This window comes from Accipiter gentilis, chromosome 9, assembly GCF_929443795.1.
Source record: "Accipiter gentilis chromosome 9, bAccGen1.1, whole genome shotgun sequence".
NCBI lineage: Eukaryota > Metazoa > Chordata > Aves > Accipitriformes > Accipitridae > Astur > Astur gentilis.
Window position 1 is genome coordinate 13911956 of NC_064888.1, and position 21552 is coordinate 13933507.

Genomic DNA, 21552 nt, shown 5'->3' on the forward strand with positions numbered 1-21552 from the left:
ATTTTGTATGATAAAATTTGGTCTTCATTTGGTTTTCCTTTGCACTGGACAGTACTAGCCACCAGTCCTAGATCTTTAGGTGAAAGGGGAATGACAAAATCTGATAATCTTCTCCTGTTATCTTAAGCCTCATTCTTTGAAGTAGTGTATTGTAATACTTAACAGGACTTCATTATTATTTCTCTTATTATTACACATAACAATAACAATAAGTCATTAAAGGAATTTCTGTTCAGTGTAAACCACAAGCAATTTCTTCTCATGCTGCTCTGTATTTTCATCCACATAAATTGGTAAATGTTTTGCCCATGTTAGATGTGATAACATTACAAATTGTCTGATGTCATGCTAAAAGCCCACAAAACATTCTTTTCATCTGAAAACTACAAATCCATAGAGTAGCAGTACGTATTTTTTGCAAAATCCAAAACAGCAGAGAGGACAGGCTTGGGGTTTATTTTATTTTATTTTTATTGCTGTTCTCAGCAATTTACTTGGACCATGAAACAACAGCCATTGGCCATAATTACTTTGGGCTGGATTTCATAACAACAGCCTCATGATGAAAGGTTTCCTACTCTATAGCTGCTAAATTATCTTAGTGCCTGGCTAATAGTTTATTAAAAATAACTCTACCAATCCTATTACTTAGAAGTACTCTTTGCACAGAGAATTTCTAATGAAAGTGCCCAGAGGGAAATCTGGGCAATTTTTAATGAAATTCTGGGTAAATTTATGAATTTGAGTTACGTTTGACTGGTTTTTATCAAAAGGGGAAAAAAATGGGGGGGAGGTGGGGAGCAGGAATGGTAGAGTGGTTTTTGAAACCTCCATTTAACTGACAGCCCAAAAGAAATCCCTAGGCAAAGCATCAGTGCCACCCTTCCCCTGAAGCATTTTGAGCCTCTCTCTTCATTGTGCCTCTGACATTCTCTGGGCAGAAACTGAGCAAGAAAAAAAGATTTATTCCCTAAGGCATGGCATTCATTTGCAATGTAGGGGACAAAACTTCCAGATCTTCTGGGAAATGGCTATTACTTCCAAAAGCAGGCAGAGAATCCACAGAAGACTGACCAAGAGCAGCTGAAACTATAGGAACAAGATGTTCTTTTGAGAAGTGAGAACAGAAGGCAGCATGCTACATCTTGTATTGTGTAGACAATATTACTCTGACTATTTAAAATGTGAACACTATTCCTAGTCTTCCTTGTCCAGCAGGTTTGTAACACTTCACTTATTTCACTTTTCTTTTGAGTACAAGACAGAATGCCCCCCCCCCTTTTTTTTTTTCTCCTTTTTTTTTTTTCTCCTTTTTTTTTTTTTTTTTTTTTTTTTGAAGCAGAATGATCCATTGCATTCCCAAATTACTGTTTTGGAATGAAGTAAATGAACTTTTTCTCTAGTTGGAAATGATATTTGTATTATTTTAGGTAGCATTAGTGTGCCAAACTGTCTGTCAATTATTTGCATAGCCTTACTTCCAGGTTTGTCAGCAGCATGGAGAGAGTTTGTCATTTGTTGTTCCAGAAATAACCTGTGTAATTGCTAAGAATGCAGAGAAGGCTATCTACTGAAGCATACTCGATGCCTGCAGAATACTTACACTGAACTTGAGGCAAAAATACCCTGTAGCTGCAAAAAGCCTTTCCAGAGTATCACTGCTGGTTCAGAGGTGTTTAATGTATTTCCTTCATAGGAAGATCTCTCATCAGCATTTCCTGGTCTCACACATAAGCATTGTTCTACCTTTCAATTAATACAGCTTATTGTGAGCCCCAGTCTTGAGAAAATATTACCTTTTAAAGATGGAATTATAAAGAGGCAAAGAAAATGAAGTGAAAAACAACTGTGACAAAACCAGTATTGTTGCTGTGTTTTATAATTTAGTTGCTGAAATCAAACTCACTGTTGATTAAAAAGTTAGGTCATAATGAACACATTTTGAGGGGAAAAAGGTCCAATAACAACAGTAATATTGAATCCTTGTGATGATTATAAACAACCAATGCTAATTTTGTGCCCATTCTATGACATCTAGTAATTAAAAATCTTTTGACTTCATGAATTCCTTGATCAAGATTAATACAATTGATTTTTTGCATACCCTTAATCAGTTCAGCATTACATTGATTCACAACCCAATAAATTCCTTTTCACCGCTATTTTCCCTAAATGACTTTTGCCCTGAGACCACAAGATTGATTCTCGTGAAAATAAATTCCATTTCCATACAGGCAACTTGAACAAAGCCTAGGACAAATGAGAAGAAAGCTTTTACCCTTTTCTTAACAGACTGATTTTAATATACTAGGAAAACCAGAATTACCATCTGAATAATGACAATAAAGAATCTGCATTTTCAGCTGCTAAGTGGAAATTCATTGTTGCAAAGGATATTCTAAAGAAAGGGAAAGGGCAATAACGGATTAGAGTGTGGTTGGCTTTACGCATTCTACCTGCTCCACTAATACCTCATGGTAAGCCATTTTACTCTTTTAGGATGACAAGAATGCAGAGCTCATAAGACCGACATGTTAGCAGTGACTGACATGATGTAACACTAATGACAAGCTTTGCTAAGCATCACCAGTTAGAACAGATAGTCTATTTGGGAAGGGTGTAGTTTTAGGGCAATTAATCTTATAGAAGGTATTAATACCTGGAGAGATGACTCAAAAAATAGAAAAAAAGACGCATCAGAAGTAAGGACAAACTTGGAAATTTTCTTCTCAAAGTCCAATTCTCAACTAAAGTGACACAGGATACACACACTCACTTTCAATGGTTTCATTCTGTAATGTATTATTTAATTTTGCAAGCAGACTTATTTTGTCTCCTAGAGGCATGCAGAAGTAGCTAAATTTGATACTGCTCCACATAATACTGGACAAGCTTGATTTATTTGCATGTACTCTTGACTACACCACTGTATTTACTAACTCTAGTGATTTACCAGTTGCAGGCTGGTTTGCTCAGTCCATGACTGAAACTGCTGGATTCCAGACTTTTCTTACCACTATGGTCCTGTTTGCTTACATAAGTTTCTAGGAATTTACCTGGAGTGGTTAGAAAAGCTATGATACTACTCTTGTGGTAGGTGTTATGCATAATTTTAGTTTTATACCTTCATAAATCAGAAAACAAGGTATAGTGCAAAAGCAGTCATAGCAGAACCCTTTTCTAATAGATCCAGCCCCCATCTAGACGGATAACCCTTTTGAAACAGCAGTATGAGTTGGATGTCCAACAGTTTAGTTACCTGCTTGAACTTCTGACTAAATTCAGTTTTATGTCATCTAGGTTTCCCATGAGCAGTTTATCTTTTTGCCTGTCAATGGCTGCCTACTACATGTTCTTTATCACTGCACAAGCTGTTAAGCACAAAAGCATCACTGCAACACATAGCTTCATAAAACTAAAAATATTTGGCTAGAGAAGAATTCGTTCAGTTTCTTGTAAGTGATACAGAATTTGATGTAGCAAAGTTACTATCCTGGTGCTTTAAAAAAGCTTAAATAATTTTCCAGCAGGTTTAATGCATATTTAATTAGAAAATAATTGTTTCCTTGCACAAATGTCAGCTCAAAACTGAAGTTAAGTTATTTGCAGACAAATAAAGAGACAATGCCACACAAAAATTCTAGAGCATGCAAAGAAAACAAGCTCAGCCAAGCATATGGGTCCTGACATGGGTGCAGAGGGAAAACATATGGCTATACTCACAAAAGATATTGACTGGATTCTGACATGTTTTGAGTGTAAAAAGAAAAGCAGTTTGAAAACAAGCTGTGTATTTTGTTGCACACATTCATACAGGCATCCTTCTCTATAGTAATTAATATTAAATGATATTACTGACAAGTAAGTGTCAGTCATAGGGAGCATATTAGAAATATGGCACTATGAACTTCTGTCATCTATGTACAGAATACAGTAGGCCAGATGTCCACTGGCATGGAGCAGCCAACTCTAGGGAAAGCAGCAGATACATTTCTGGATGGAAAACAGAAGTCAGTTCTCCCCTGAATTTGACAGAAGCCACTGTGATGGGAGGGAGCACTGTTTGAACACTGCCAGAATCTCTAGTTTGCTCTCTGGACAACCACACTGATTGGAAACACTAATACACATGGAAGATATTCAGAGAATTTTTTAATTTCTGATGAGATTTATAGTGTGCACTGCTGTTTAAATGGTTATCCTTTTCTGAAGAAACAATTAATTCTCTTCAAAACTATATTTGTGCAAATATTACATCCTCTGGGGACTTTATTATCCAAGGTGTTACTGCAGTACTTAGCACAAATGAAATATCATCAATAAATAAAATATAGTTTTACTAATATTTCAACCTGGATTTCTTTGATGTCTGTTTAAACCAATTTATATTCCAGAAAGAATTCATAGATATTGCTATAATTTCTTATTGCTGTAATTCCAAACATTTCATCTAAATTAATTAATGTGAATTCCACAATAGTATCTCCCAGATATATTATTTTCATTTTGCAGATGTTAAATTAGGGCACCAAGACTAAGAAATATGACCAAAACCTAACGAAATCCATTGAAGAGGAAAGATTATAATCCATATATCCCAAATTCCAGGCTAACTGTTCAATTGAATAATGTTTTTTTGTTTGGTTTTGTGTCTTTTTTAATGTAGGGTAGAAGATCCCTGATTAAATGCTTAAAATTCAAACTGCTTGGGTGTCAGACTGTTTCTCTCCAGCATACATTACTTGCAATAGCTTTATATTGCCTGGCAAAAGACAAATCTGTACATTTATCAGATTACATCATATACAAATCCAGCAATTAGTCAAATTCCAAGCAGTTCTATTTAAATATGTTACTGTCATAATCATTAATTAATATAATTCACATTAACAAAAATCAGAACAATAGATTACATTAGTGTTATTGTTACTGTTTCTACTACTTCACTTCAGTGAAGGAACTATACCCATAATCTTGCTGCTGTTACGGACCTGTCAAAAGTTTCAGAAGACAAAGCAAATTTTGTGGGTTTTTTAGTAATAAAAACTTAGGAAGTCTCTAAAGTTCCAGCAGTAATTGCAGTTATATAGCAGAGGTAAGTACTAATTTTGTGAATTGTCTGTGTATTTCACCATCAGCCATAATTTTTCAGAGTATGTTGATTTGGACAGGCGGTACCGCACAGTACAGGGGGTAAGGAAGAGCCAAGCCCCCACAGACGCAAGCCCAACACACTCTTCTGGACAGAGGAGTTACAGAGCTGCCTCCGGGGTACTATGTCAGACAAACTCTGTTTACTCACTTTTTCTTCCTGCATCCTCTAGGAGAGGATTACAAAGAAACTGTAAGTTTGAGACTTTGTGTGAAGCTAAGTCACTTCCAGTATGGAAATCCCCATTAAAAGGAGACATGAGGCATTGGGACCATTCCAATGCTTACAGAACTCAGTGCAGAAAATTGTGGGGTTCATAGGATTGGCTCTGTTGACCCATTTGACAGAAAGCAAAATCCTGTCACCAATCCCTAAAGGTAACTCTTGAGAAGGCACTGCTATTTGATTTTCTTCAGGAGAGAATGATCTAGCCCAAAGTAATGATGTACTCTTACAGGCTGCTGTGGTTTAGTTAAAAAATAATTTTCTTGTAACTTAGTCTTTAATTTAGAGCACACAAACAATGGTACACTTGTGTGCAGTGATAGGGTAATTAATGCATATCTTCATTAAACAGGCATTTGCCATATAAGAGAGGGCTTTACATGATATGCACACTGTAAGTAAGCATGCTTGGAAAAATTCCATTAATATTTGTTAGACTTGATCTCTCATTTAGGGGATTCAGCCTCACCTCACCTTAATTAAATCACACCTCTCCTGACAATTTCCTGTTCTTTGACTGGTTACTGTTCCTACTGCATGTTACTACACTCAGAACAAAACTCACTGTAGAGATTCTACAATTTTCCCTAATGCCACCATATTTAGTTTTCATCATCTTTCTTTCAGTTTCTCCTTAGATTTTACTTTGTCCAGCAGAATAACGGCAATTACTGGTAAACTTTGAAGAACAGTCTGTGTTTCCAGTTTAAAGAATATGAGATTATAACAGGCTATTACGCATAGCATTTCATGCTTTCCATAAGCACTTTATTATCCCTCTGGCCGCTTCCTTCAAAACTCAGATAGTTATCACTCTTAACCTTAGCACTTTGCCAGCCAGTTCCTTAACTGCTTGTTTTGCCATGGGCTAGATGCTCTCTGTATGTTACGTTTTCTCATGGGAAATTTGTTTCTCACTGGCATTAGTTGCTGTCTCCTCAGAGACCAGCTGGGAAAATAATTCATCAACATTTCTTCACTATTCACCTCCTATCTAAAACAAACAAAGATCTATTTCAACTTTTCAGCTGCCATTATAATCAGCCTTTTACTCCACAGATATGCTTTTACAATTTCTGTTAAATGACACTTTTTCTTTTGGTTCCACTTTTTCTTTAGGCTACTTCACTGCAAAATTTACAGGCTTCTTTGACTATGAATTTGTACAGTTCTTTCGTACCCCTGAATGTTTTTTGTCCTTGTTTCCAATATTTTTCCACTGCTAGGTTTGGTGCAGTTGTTACCAGCTTTTTGAATACGCTATATATTTTGTGACGGCATTTCCTGAATTTGTGTCATATATATACTGCTAAACAAGGATTTAATCTTGCTCTTTCACTTTTAGCTTCAGTTTACATTTTGATTTCATGTAAGCCATGATTTTCTAAATTAATGGAATTATTGTTCCTTTTACTTGAAATGCTTGGAAGTATTTAGTGTAGATAAATTCATTCCAGTTTTCAAAGGAAAATTCTTATTATATTTAAGAAAAATATAATTATGTGACCCCGGTGCAGCTTGCCTGTGTGCAAGGTACTATTGCATTTATAGTGTCTGCAGCCTGAACAGGCTGGCATTTTGCATTGTTTAGAGTAGCCTTTGTTTGTAATATACATATCCTTCAAGAAACAATGTACCGTAATCTATTCTTCCCCATCTGCAGCCTGCTGTTCTGGAACCAACTGTTCTGATCAAATGCACCTCTCTATTAGAAACATGCTCTTATAGTTGCAATGTAGCAATGTACTTGGTTAGCATGGGTCTTTATTGTGAATCTCATGAATAGCTCTTACAATCTAATATGATTGATGGCCAATGTTGTGCTGTAAGCAAAGTCACTGGCAGTAAAACATATGAAACGTTCTAAAACTTGTTTGTCCTGAGGTATTTTGAGCATTTTATAATTTTCAGTTGTTTTTTTTAATGTTAAACTTTTTTTGCTTTTTAAAAATTCATTTTAAAAGGGGGGTGGGGAGTGGCTTTTTTTTTTTTTTTAAAGTAGATAAAACAAATCTTAAACTAGTAGTGGTCCTGAGATACATGACTTTCTTTGGAATTTTACCTACTTACAACAAGAGAATTTGACCTTTTATATGGGTGAAATTCTGTTTGAGATCGCTATATCCAGTTTATACTCCAGGGAAGAATTTAACCATGTGGGTTAGAGAGGGATAGGAAGCTAGTTCCATTTTTTCATTCAAATCAGTGAGACATCAGATCCAAATTTAGTTTGCAAAGAAGCTGGACACCATTTATGTTTTAAGATTTTGCCTTGGTGTTTTTCATTAGACTCTGTACTGGTGTTTTTCATTAGAGTAGTATAAATGTAGAGTTGTTGCGTTTTACTTAGATTTATGAGAATGTCACAGAGGTCAACTTTTTCCAATTAACATTCCAATTACATTTCTAGAAGTATTTTAGGAAGGCCATTTAAAATGCTTTGACAGAAATTTGATGCACGGCTCACTACTACAGCAAATCACACTTGGAAGGAGAGTTTGGAATTGTACCTGCTTTGAATCTCATGTACTGATTTTGGCTGAACAGTCACAACAGTTACTTTCCAGAAAATTCAAGCACAAATTGTCAGTGTATGTTCCACCAGCTTTCTCTCTCTCTGACTGGAAAATACAGCTCAGCAGACAGAAAGTGGCACCTATAAAATTGTACTCACATGCACTTCAACTACACAGCAATCTCCCCTGATATACTCTCCTTACATAGTTCATTTGCAGTCTTGATTGAAAATAATGAAGAACTAACATACATGAAGTGCTTTAGAATATTCTGTATCTTATTTTTTATGTTGGGCACTTAAATTTCATATACTGATTATTATACCTAATTAAGTCTCTTTAGTTCAAGAGGTGGTGACACATACCGAACCGTATCACTGAATTACGTTGAGCTATGCCTTTAGCTCAGTGCTGGTGTCATGCCACAGGACTTGGGTCACTAGATCCAGCTGGAGAAAGTGGCCTCATAATTGGAGGCCATGACTGAGATAGTGCTGTGGCGGGATGGTGGAAGCTGTGGCCTAAGGCCAAGGTGGAAAGGGTGCCTCGTGCCTTGAGCTGGTGAGTGACGGTGGCCTCACCTGAGGGGAGTGTTCTCCAATTGAGTTGACAGGCAAAAGAGTTACAGGAGAATGTAAGTAGACTGTAGCATCAGGAAGGATAAACAAGAGAGCGACATGGTTTTCAACCTTGCAAGAAACCAATGATGCAAGGAAGGAGGAACAGCTGGAAACTGCGCTTGAATGAGTAGTGGTGACAGCTCCCAAGACAGGGGAGGCTGGAAGCTTGTGACTTCTGGTAGCAGGAGAAATTCTCCCAATCTGCCCTTGTATCTGAATGTACAGGATCAGTGCAGTACCTGGCACTTAATAACCAAGGAAAGGGAAGGGAACAAATTTCATGAAGGGAGGTTTCAGAGAGATCTCAGTCTGAGCTGAGTACCAAGAACCCCCTCTTCTCAACCATCACTTGAACCTCCAGCTCTAGCATTCAGCATTTTGCCAGCTGCCCCCTTTACTGAGCTGTCACCTTTTTTTTTTTTTTTTTCCCCGTTAGGAACTAAATTCCAAACCTGCATAATTTTAGGCAGTCTAGTAACATTATGTTATTGTTCACAGAACACCTGGGAAATCCTTCTTGTACCCAGCTCCTTCCAGATCTGAATGTTTCCAGGCTTTCCCAGTTGCTCAGCCATGACTGCTGCACCTCCCTTCTGGGTACTGATGGTAGCTGCTGCCTGCAAAATTCAGTATATTTGCTGCCTATTTGATACTTCCCATGTGTGCCTCTGATTATCACCTTTGCTATAGCTCTGTTTTTGTTTAGCTCTCATTTTTCAGCTAAGTGTGCTTTTAACAAAAGCTTCTAATTCATTCAAAGGATTTTAGGAAGTCTCCGTGATTTACCTTAAAGCCAACACTTAACTGGAGTCATACCAAATTAAATTAGGCCCTAGATATATATACGTATCCCTGACATGCCTGAATAATTTCCTCCTTTTGGAGTTTATTCTTGGCTGACATAAGTGAGTTAGGGCCACTGAAGATAACAGCACTATGCCAATTTCCAAAATCCATCCAGTCCTTTAATGGTGCATAAGTTAAAGATAATACAGTCATCTACTTAAGGCAACACAAATTACTGCATGATTGTCCAAACTGAGTATGTTTTATCTTATTCCACTACAAGCTGGGATTCATGGACCCTTTATGGGCCAGGTTCTTAAAATTTAAGTGGCTTATCTCCCCTTACCTCATCACATTATATACATGGATCCAAGGAAGGATCTATTCTCATGCATTAATGGAAAGTCTGAATGGATGTAAATATCACATGATACAGACATAACTCGCTTTGAAAGCAGGATTTATTTGAAGTGAAATGCCATTCACAAAGACTTTCTAATTGCCTTAGAGAGTTAAAAGATTACTGTGTGGATTTCCCCACTAGAAACATTTGATATCAGCTATTTGATATCAGTTTATTCATGACAAAACTTAAGAACGTTTAAGAAAGATCAGTATCAAAATTAGTTTTAAAATAGACAATAACAGAACAAGACAGAGTTGTTCACTGTATTTAACCTCAACCTGTTATGTAGGTTTGCTACATGGTCAAGAAAAGGTGTCTCCATGATGTTGAAAGTGACTGTGCTCCTGAAAGCATTGCATTGTGTCCTCTAGCTTTTGCACCATGCCAGGATGGAACCTGTATCTTTTCCATTACTTTTCTCCAACTTTCATCTTCGTAGTGACATAAGAGATAGTGAAGCTTTGTTCCCAGCCACTACTATCATACTGTAAAGTAACACCTTAAGCATGATATTCCCTCCTATCCTCTTCTGGCCTTCCGCTAGCTATTTCACTGACTGCCACAGCTGCTGCAGGTCCTGTACCCTGGGTCTGTTGTAAGAGTTGGCAAGAGGCCCCACTGAAATTGACGGCAAATTTTTTCTTTCATCTAAAGATCCATATAGTAATATCTAACTGATTACCAAATAGATAAATTAGTAACAACTATTAACAACTTTGTCTTTCACCAATTTTTTTCTTCGAGTTGAAATACCTTGCCTTATTTTTTTGAGCTCCTTATCAAACCATAATGATACCAAAAGTCATAGTCAAAATTCATAAATATATAACATTGCACTTTCCTTAGAAACTAAGATTCACAAATAAACATAATTTGAATGATGCAGTCAGAAGGCAAAGTATCTTTGATTAATCTATTTATTTTTAGAAGTCTATGACTGATGTGTTATTTTTTGAATGTCAAAACTTTTTTTTATATTAAGGTGAATATACATGCATATACAAGCAGCATTCATTATCTCTAGATAATCAGCACAGCAAGAAACCCTGAATGTCAAACTCAGCTGTGAAATTAAGAGAGAAAGTCCCAAAGAGTGCACAAAACAAATCAGATATGATAGAGCATGACTGACACCTGATCATGCACTGATGGGTATATTTCTGAGCAGCAGACAAAAATAAAATAAAAAAGCAGCATGATGTGAAAAGAAATAGAAAAACTTTATGTGTTGTGCTAATGGCAACAAATAATCTTTTTAATACAGAGCCAGGAGAGAAATGGGTTGAGTCATCCCTTATTCAAACAACAGCCAGCCTAGTCTTCTTAGGAATTGCTTTATGAATACACCAACAATTTCTGTATTGCTCCTGGTTTTCTTGAAGTACAACTTGCCACAAATTCTAGTACATGCTTGAAATGTTATAAGCCACAATCTGAATTAAACTCTATTTCTATTAATAATGACACAGGAGATTTAGTAAAAATGCTTAGTAAAAATCTCATAGAAACTGAAGTCCATTGGACTGTCAGTATAAAAAAATTGTCAGGAAGTTACCTTAAGATCTAAAGTAAAAGCTGCAGATACACTAGAGAAATAACAATCTGATCTTAAGCCATGTGTTTTTATAGGTTTGTATTTTAACCTGAAAAATCAAACAAAACTCACAGCAATATTACAGTTTGTACACTATTTCTAAAAGAATGCACTCTTGTAATCGTTAAAATAAAATTCTAATTGATTTATTATAGATTTAATAATGAAGTAATAAAGTTTTATCTTTACTTGCTGAAATGAATTAGTTACTGTGAATGTATATATTGCAGTCCTTAAATAGGTATTGAAGAACAAAATTACTCTGTGATCAGCATTTGGTCTGTGATATTAGGATTTTGGGGTTCTGAGTGATGGAATTTGGTTTTTTGCGAAGTTCTGCATAGCCATAGTGCAACAGCAAGCTTATTGTTTACAAAAGAGACAAAGATAGGTATAAATAAGATTTTCCATATTAACCCCCCAAAAAACAACTTCATGAAGAATCTGAGAAATGCCTGTAAACACTGTACCACTTAATTGCAAATCTCCCAGAAGTTATAAGCTAAATCAATGTTTATTTGTTCATGTTATCCATGCCATTGTTACTAAATAATCTTAGAACAAATGCACTTAAACGACTGTCTTTTTCATGTCTACAATGCAGGGAAATAAAGATTCAAGAAAGAAAATGTACTAATCCTTTCATATTATCACATGCAAACAACAATAGCCATAGGCAGAATAAAATCCAAATGCATAATGCATGCTCACATCACAGTAGAACATGAACAAAATCCAACAGTATAAATTAATTTACTAGATTACACTGCTTCATTATGCACTAACGAATGAAATTTTAAAAGCCATAAAACAGAACAATAGTTTACCCTGTTAAAAAAACCCCAAACCACCAGACATAGAAAAGTCGAGATTTTTGTCTTAAGGCTGTTCTTTTCTCATGCTATGCTAAAAATTGTAGGAAGAGACATATTTAAATAAGTCCTCCTCACAGATGGAGAAAATTAAACACTTGGATTCGGTGGGCAGGACAGGGAGAAGAAAGGAAAACGAATCCCAGCAAAACATTCCAAAAGCTTTAAATTAAGTGTGAAGCCTCATGGATAACAAGATAAATAAAGCTTAACTCAAACCCTATATAAACTTTGAATATCCTCCTCCATTCAAAAGCTAAATTTGTTTTAAAAAACATCATTTTGGAGAGAATGCAACAACACAAAGACACAAACAAAATAATACTCAGTAATGAGAACCTTCAAAATATTCAAATGGAACAAATGATACAGTTTGGCTTGCATAAGTCTAGAGGTGATGTTAAAACCTAGTACTGAAGATTTTTTTATCAGGAAGACATCAAATAAAGGCATAGTACATTTCTGCAGATTGCCAACTATATATTATTCCACCCTGAAATGCAAATGTAACATAACACTATATCCTTTCCATTTACCCTCATACTTACCAATAAATTTTTACACTCCTCTGTATATTCTTTTTCTCTTATGTATAGTTGCAGTAATTTGAAAAAACTTGAAGCGCAACTTTTAAAGGGATACATATTCTTCATGATGTAGAGACGGATGATTCACATATTTTAACAAATAACTTTAAACAAAGTCTTTAATGCCAATTTTACCTAGGTAAATGCACAGATCTGTAAAAGGAAGTTAGGTACATAAATTCCATGTGAGTTTGAAATACGTGCAGTCTTGGAAGTCCTTCCTCTCTTGTAAACTAACCTGGATGCCCAAGGAACTTATATTTTAACTGTCCAAATTCCATATAATCTGTCTTCTATTTTCTACATGTTCTTCCTGTTCTCCACATAGAGCTATGAAGTGCCAGAGTATTTACACATTACACAATATTATACATTACATTGTATACACTGGCAAATACATATTAAAACAACAAATAACTGTCCTCGTTGCTCTTCAGAGGTTTGCACAATACAGGAAATGTAGACGCAGTGAGATGTTACATATATTAGTGAAATTATAATATTATAATAATATTGTTTCTAGAGAAGATCCATCCTGCTGAGTCTCCCCATTTTTAAGCAGTTAAAATTAAACAGACTGTCCAATCTCATGTCTAGCAAATTGGTCTTCAATCACTCTTGGAAAGCAGCTATTCTGATAGAAAGTGCAGATGAAAAGTCACAAAAAACTCACATACACATGCAAGTGGATTAAACTCTGAAGGAGAGGCAAAATATGAGATAAAGGCAATACATTATATGCACTAGGAAGCAGCAGAGGAGTAGAAATTTAGCTGAATGGTGTTTTTTTCTCATTAGATTAAAGTCTGTAGTTTTAGAGAGGGTTAGCTGTGAACACAGTTCAAAGCATGCTATTTTGGTTTTGGTTACAGTCACAGTAAATATGTGTTAAGTAAACTAAAGCTGCTTAGAGATATTACAAATAGCTTCTGCCGTTCTTTTCATTTGTCTCACATTATCTCAATGCTGACCACTATCTCATTGTCCTGGGGATTGGATGGATCTATTTTACAAAGCATTCCTTTGGCCCAAAAGAAACTAATCCATGTATTCAGAATAGACGTTATATAACAGCTAAGATGGTCAGATCTTCTTCCTTTCATCTTTTAAATAGACGCTTAGGTTTGATTTTATGTGTGTTATGGTACGTAAGATCACTACTCTGCATTTCCATGCAGTTAAGACAGAAAATAAATCCAAAAAATGAAATTAAGTTCTTTAACATATTTAGTAAAAATTGCTGCTGTAGAAGAGTAGGCAAGTTCTCAGTTCACTTCTTAAGATAAGAACAATCACTACAGCCCAAGTTTTTACTTAAAATTGGCCATCAGATTTCACCTATCAGTCCTGAAGTAGACATGCAAACATTGCCAGGGCTGGTAACTAGAGCTTCACCTAGAACTTAACACTTAAAAGAAAGTGATGCAAAGATTTCACATTATGAGAAATTTCATTCTTGCCTTGGAAATCTGCTTCAGTGGTTACTTACTGTCACTTTTTAAATGTTGAATCCTATTTCCTCTTTTCTACTTTAAATTTGATACCACATGATCTTGTTGTATCTCTGTCTTCTAGGTTAATAAGTTCTTTAAAATAAAATCTGTTTTCCCTCCATAAGTGTGCATTTCTAGATCACAAACAAGATACATGCCAGTCTTATTAATTCCTTGAGTCTCATCTTAAAATTTATTATATTTCTCTCTTAAGAAACCATTTCTGCAATCTGCTATGCTATCAAAGAATGGAGAGAAGTATAAACATTATTGCAGTAGCAAACTCATCTTTACTATATGCAGAACATTGTATTCAACAGTCTGCTCTTTCTATGCTGAAGGCTGCTATTTACCTTTTCTATCAGTCCTAAAATACTAGGTATTCATTTGCCCAGATGAAATTTTTTTTTCAGCTGCTTTTTCCCAAATCATCTTCTCCACCACGAAAGTGTGGCCTACATTTCTTTCTTCGATGTATGCACTTACATTTCTCTGTATTATAGTATAGTTAATTCTTTAATTAAATAATTATTTCCCAGATGGCTGAAGTCATACCAAGGGGATAGTTACAGCCCAAGATACACAGCAGCAGTTCTACTCTAGCAGAAGAAAAATTCTCATGTGAAAAAACTCCCCTTTGAATATAATCAGAGCACAGAGCTGTTCCAAATTCCACTGATTTCAGCACAAAATGGATTCAGCTTAGGAGACCTAAAAGGAACAACACAATTTCAGTTCTCTGGGTATCATAATGAAAAGGAGGGAAAGTTTCACTAACAGTAGTGTGGGAGTACAGCGATTGTTTCCACAACTATCAAATCAAAACTCACTACAATTATCTTTCACACTGGGAAAAGCCTGAAAATTTAATGCAGAAAAATGAGGTTTAATTTTACATATCCAGGTCTTATCAAAACAACAGAAAGAAATTCTAAACAGGGAAACTCTGACTCAACTTTGGTCCCAAAAATCCCATCAAAAATCTAAACTGGTGGCTTTCATGGTCAAAATGGGCTTTCAAGTTTATTACTATTCTGTGATGAGGTTCTGGCTATGAAGTACATTTCTTTGTATGAAGCATGACAAATCCTCTAGATTACTTGCATGTAAGTTAATTTACTGGATAGTTTTAGAACCTGCATATTCATTTTCTCTATGAGCCTTTGACACACCCCCCTTTATTTTGTTTGATTGTTTTTATAATAAGCTACAGTTATACGAAGGCAAAAATGGTGCAACATCATGCTTAATCAGGCCTGTTGTTTCCAAAACTGCTTGGCTGAGTGCTTTGGTCTAATGCAACCTTCTTCCTTTGCCCCTTCCTTTTCCACTTTGCAGTCTAAGAAACTGTAAAATTATCGAAAGAAATTATGATGGGCAGCCACTTTGTTTGCCACCATTTCTTTTAAAGATGGAATAGGAATTTAAAGCAATATCTTGAAATTATACTGCTACAATATGTAATTAGCTAAGGCTACAGAAAGAACACAACCTTTAAAAATTTTGTAGATACAAAAAGGTCTTGGGTTGGGCATAATGAGGCATGGCTGAGTCAGATCTATACATCTCCAAAACGGATTTGTAACGTAGTAAAATAGATTCTAGATTCTATTTTCCCTGAAACTCTATAATATAATCCTATAAATCACTTCTTAGTGATTACCCTGTTAAAGTAAGGGTACCACAACCATATGTACAATCCTATTTGACTACTCATTGTTTTATACGTATTTGTGTGCATGTTTGTCATGCTAGGATGGGAGATGGGGAAGTAGGGAGAGAAAAATCATCATAGGTCTAGAAGTATTACCAAAACATCGCTAACAAGGAATCACTCTTACTGTAAAACCAAACAAAAAAATAATTCATATATTCTTTTCCTCCCTCAATTTAAAAAAAAAAAAAATCTCCAGGGGCTTCATTTGGAGTAGGTCCACCTCTAGTCTAAATCAAGCACAACTTTAAAGGCAAAAAACTATCCTACCCACACACAATACAAGCTTCACTTTTTAATAATTATTCATCCCATTATAAGTTAACAGTATGCATGCTTGTAGATAATTTTTCTGTACTTTAGGAGTTTCATTCTGTTCACAATTGAAACAACATCCACAGTAACCCCATTGATTGAGCAAAGGACAGATCCTACTAGTGGTTATTCTCCAGTCCACTGGTATCTCCAACAGTTTAAAACATGAGAGGTTCTAACAGGCTCTGAAATTTCTGTGCAAGAGGATGGTTTTTCTTCAGGGCTGCTAAAACATTATCATGGGTATGAGAGTGCTAAATGCCAATTTGCTACACAATGAGAGAAGTATGTTTTCAGAAGAGGCAAAGGAGCCAGGTATTCCTCAGCTCCAGTTCTGGTCAAATACAATTTCCTCAGCATTGGCAAATCACTCCCTGAGCACCAGCCTATCAGTGAAACAGAGAAAAAGCTATTCATTGTACACAGGTATTCAAAGAAATACAGCTGATGCACTTAATCCATTCCTTGTGGGACTCCACTTAGTTCTAGGATGAGATACGGCCAGTTGCAGAATCTTGCTTAAAAATGAAAAGGGCTGCCAGACTTAAGCACTATTCCTCAAACTGACAGCAATCCCCACTAATTCAGACCAATTCCTGGTAGACAGAGCTTTCTGAGAAATAGTTATGAGCACTACGTGGAAAATAAGGAACTCCTTGTTAGGACTATTCTTATAGGTAAAGGTAAAGTAGTCAAAATATATAACCATCCATTCATAACAGAAGATATTTTCTCCCTCAGTGAGGATGAAAATTGGATTCAATAGCAAAGCAATTTAAAGCAAATTTCCCACTCTGCAAAGTTTATACGCCATGCAACAGATTAACTTCTGTCTGCAGGTACAACAATTAAATCCAGTGAATAAAATTAAACTATTTGGGGTATTCAGATGAGTTCTGTTGCTATTTCTCCACCAAAATATTTAATGACAAATAGTGTCCAGTATAGTGAGAACAAAGGATATTTCTGCATTTCTTCTTGTCAGCCTTTTTATTTGATAGACTTTTCCTCATCACTCTGTGGATTTATAAGATTTATTATAATGAATAAGAGAGCTGAATTATTAAGTCTGATATCCAAACCACAGGAGTGACTGCCACAGGAATTATTTACTCTGTAATATCAGGGAAATCTTTTACTCCCTGAAGCATTTTTTTTTTTTTTTTTTGTACATTTAAAACTCCTTTTCCAATGCAATTATGAATTACTATATGAGTTGGTTAGAATTGAAAAATAAAATTTTGGGGGGAGAACTTTTAGACAGATGTGGAAATAACAAATGACTTTTGCTGTTTTAACATTGAAAATAAAAATTGAAGGAAATCTCAAAAGACATTTAAAAAAATCTAGTTAAGAAATAATGTACAAGAGACATCTTTCTTTTTCAGAATTTTTTTTTCTCCTAGGAGAACTAGTTCATGGAACTATGCATTAGGATATTTTAATTCCTAAAAATCCAGAAAAAAAAAAAAATCTCAAATATACTGTCAAAGACTACAATAGATAGTATCTCAGTCCTACAACATGTTTTGATTTTGTGATTAGATTCCTAATTTTAAAAACATGAGCTACAGTTTGTGTCAATGGGGTGAAAGACTATTCTGGCATTCCATAGGACTTAAATACTATGTTCCAAATTAAAATTAAGTGTGAAATCTACTGTTTCATATCCCCTCTTACCTCCTCCTTATACTGGATCTACCTGTCTTTTCTGATGTATGTTCTCTTCTGCATGTCAGCCTCTGGCCTCTGATTTGAATGTAAAATGGAACACGTGTGGAAAGAATAATAAAACCAGCACAATAGTGTGAGCCTTCATTCAATAGCTACATAAAAAAATTATTTCTACACATGGAGTCATCAGAATTTAAGATTTCACTAAAACAGGTATTTTCTTGAATTTAATAAAACAACAGAACACCATTTGCTTTTAATATATGTCTTCCATATAAATTCAGAAAATGCTGTAGAATTGAAACACAGACTACTTTGGCAATTTAGGGATCACAGCACAGGGTTTTTTCTTCTAGTCTGTTCATCATTAGAAAATTCCTAGATGGGATGATTGAAAAATGCAAATAACTGCCTGTTCTTTGTTCTGTTGAAATAAATTAAAGGAAAGCAAATGGTGCAGTAACAAAAGAAAGGAGAAATATGTCATTCTTTCTATTAGAAACATACAGCTGTTCATCTTTTGCTCAGACATGCAGTGTGAGAAGCCAGGGCCCCATTCGCAGTGATGACTTTTGGCTTCACCTGTGGCAAGAAGCAGCAGATGCAACTGATTACAACTCTGCAACACCTAGTATTTCAGCATGGGAATGGCTAGGGACAAAGAACAAGGACTTAAAACTTTTAGTTAGCGTCAAAGAGCCAGCTTATTGGATAGAGATAAAAGTGTAATGTGTACAGTCAGAAAGTCAGAGGTGTGCAAATGATGCAGTGGGTAGCAGGACACCCACACATGCACAGAATATCATCTATGATCCTTTCTACATAGAACCATGCTGTAGGACCTCTGAATGCTAATTATCTTCATAAAAATATTCATATTTCTTGCTAAATACAATAGGAAGACTCCTTCTTGGGCAGACAATGGAAATTATTTCAGAAACCTGAACAGAAAACAGTGTAAGTCTATAAAATACTTTGCTTTACAACTGCTTGAGCACAAAGTTGACAACTGAAGTACACCTGATTCAAAGTTTCATTTTAAAGAATGGCATAAACTTTTTTCTTTGTCTATGAAATATCAGCTTTTCAGCCAGGTAGCTCTGTTCTCACTCAAGCATCTCATGCAATTCTATTTTAGTTCCCAAGGAGACACCAGTTTACTACACTGTAGCACAGGTGACATGGGAGATGACATCAAACAAGCACAACAGAGGGCTTTTTACCTAGAACGCTTTCTACATTCTATATAAGCCCTTGATGGGCAATCCCCAAATTGGGCAGTAATATGAGAAAGAGAAATGGGTGCAGTGCTTGCTAAGTAAGTGTCTGTCAAAGACTGAACAAAAAGACAGTATGCCTGTAATGAGTTAATACAAAGCGATCTGGTATCCAGGGAGCAATGAAGTCTACTAAAAATATTTAAAATTTCTGACAAAATTTGAAAACTTTTTTTTAAAATTAGGTTTATTTCCTGTCCAATTTATGAATAAATTTGACTCAACCACACAAAGTTCTCATGAAAATGTTTTAAGGTCAGTTGATTGATAATTTCCTACAAAGTAATGTTGATACCCAGCACACAACCAATATTAACTAATATGGTGATCTATAGGGGATCCCTGTTTCCCCGATGAATAGGCACTAATTAAATTACTTCAGCTAGGTTCACAGTGTAAATGCTCAATTTTAATAGCTACAGACAATTCCTTCAGGATTAGCTGGGTGGACTTCCTCTGAAAAAAACCTGAAATCTCCTGGTAATTGTGTAGCCTTCTTTCTCAAGTTTATGTACAAAAATCCCATCAGACTTAAAAGTTCAGGTGCCACTTCATTATGTTCTTAGCTGGTGCAAAGGCCCATCATTTGAGAATCATAGAGAACCTCCTAAGCTGTTCTAATTTATTTCTAGGGTTATACCTGCCCATAGCTTGCTTCGCTTTGCAGTGTGGTACTTTTCCTTTCTCACTTTGCCCTTGGTTGAGCCGAATATACATTCAGTGTTGATTCCTTCTCCCTGTAGACGGACAGAACTAGCAATGGATTTCAGCTGTCTTGTAAATTTACATTGACAAGTAAAATAAAGTATAGTAAAAAAACCCAACAACCAAACCACCGAAAGTGAACCGAAGTGAAGTATAAAGTGTCCCTGTCTTTATTTGAAAATTTGAAATACTGTATTATTATGAAAATTATTTGGAAATTACACCATTTTTGCATCTGGCCCAGAGTTCTTTTTTAGTTTTTTCTCAAGATACACATAAGGAAAAAAATGAGAGAGTCAAGGCTTAAAGGACATTGCATAGGAATTGGTAAAGATTTCTTTACAACTGCTTTTGCATACTCTTTGAGCCCATAAAATTCGTTCAGCAAATGGCAAAGCCATAGTTTGGAGAGTGGTTAGTGGGGAAAACTCCTGGAATATTACATCATTATTTCAACTTTGATTCAGTAAGCAATATGTCTATGAAGTTTTATATATCTGTAAATAAATAGAGACTTGAGGGAGAGAAGATAAACAGCCCAGTGTCTAAAAAAAGAAAAAACCGTGTATTCTGCCTGGATAAGCAAAAATCACCTGTAAATTGTTTAAAATGCAAATTCTATTCATATTACTCAAAAAAAACCTTTTTTACTAAAGTCAGCTTAATCTAAATAAAAAAATAAGCCAAACTGTTACATAGTATGCAGTGTTTGAAAGAAATTCATTTCCACTCCCCTCTTCCCAACAAACATATTTTAATTCTGTTCAAAAATGGTTTTGTCAGATTAAAGATTTTTCTCTTTTTTCAGAGTTGTATTTCATATTTTTAACACTCAATGTTTTACAAGCTGAGTAAATATTTTACAGGCTTGACAGTGTCAACGATACTTGTATATAATTATACTGTATAAAAAAGTGTTTCTTTGGCACGCTATGCAACTTTCAATATGCCAGAGACACTGCAGAGGAAATGTAGCAGACATTATTTAATTAGTCGCATTCAAATAAAGCTTTGCAGAGCAAACACATGAAAATATGGAACTTCTTAGTCCCTCTGCAATTTACAGAGGAACTGTAAGATATACAGAGAATTATTTTTACTTATTTATTTATTATGAAAAGTAGAAAACCAAACACTACTGAGACCTTTGCAATACAGATGGCTATACAGAAGATTTTAATAATAAATCCATAAAAATTAGAATATAGTAGACGGAAGAAAAATTAGTTACCTCTTGTAATCTCATCACTGGGCCAGATTCAATTGTAATTTTTACTTATTTTTAACATTATACTTTGTTAATCAACACTGCCATCTTTACTTATAGTATTTATTTAACCCTAATTCTGGTATATTCTGAGCAAATGGATGAAATAAACATCCCTAGTTTCACAATAGTACTGCCTATAGGAGCAAAATGTGGCACTGAAGTCACATAGGAATATACTGCCTGATCCTGCATCTATTGAAGTTAATAGCAAGATTCCCACTGGATTTTCACAGAGACAGGATTTCACTCCAAAGTTCCTGGCATGTAGTCAAACTGCTTGAATTAACAGGCTTATTCTCTTAGGGAAACTCACTGGGGATTTGGAGCTTGCTTCATGAACTGCATG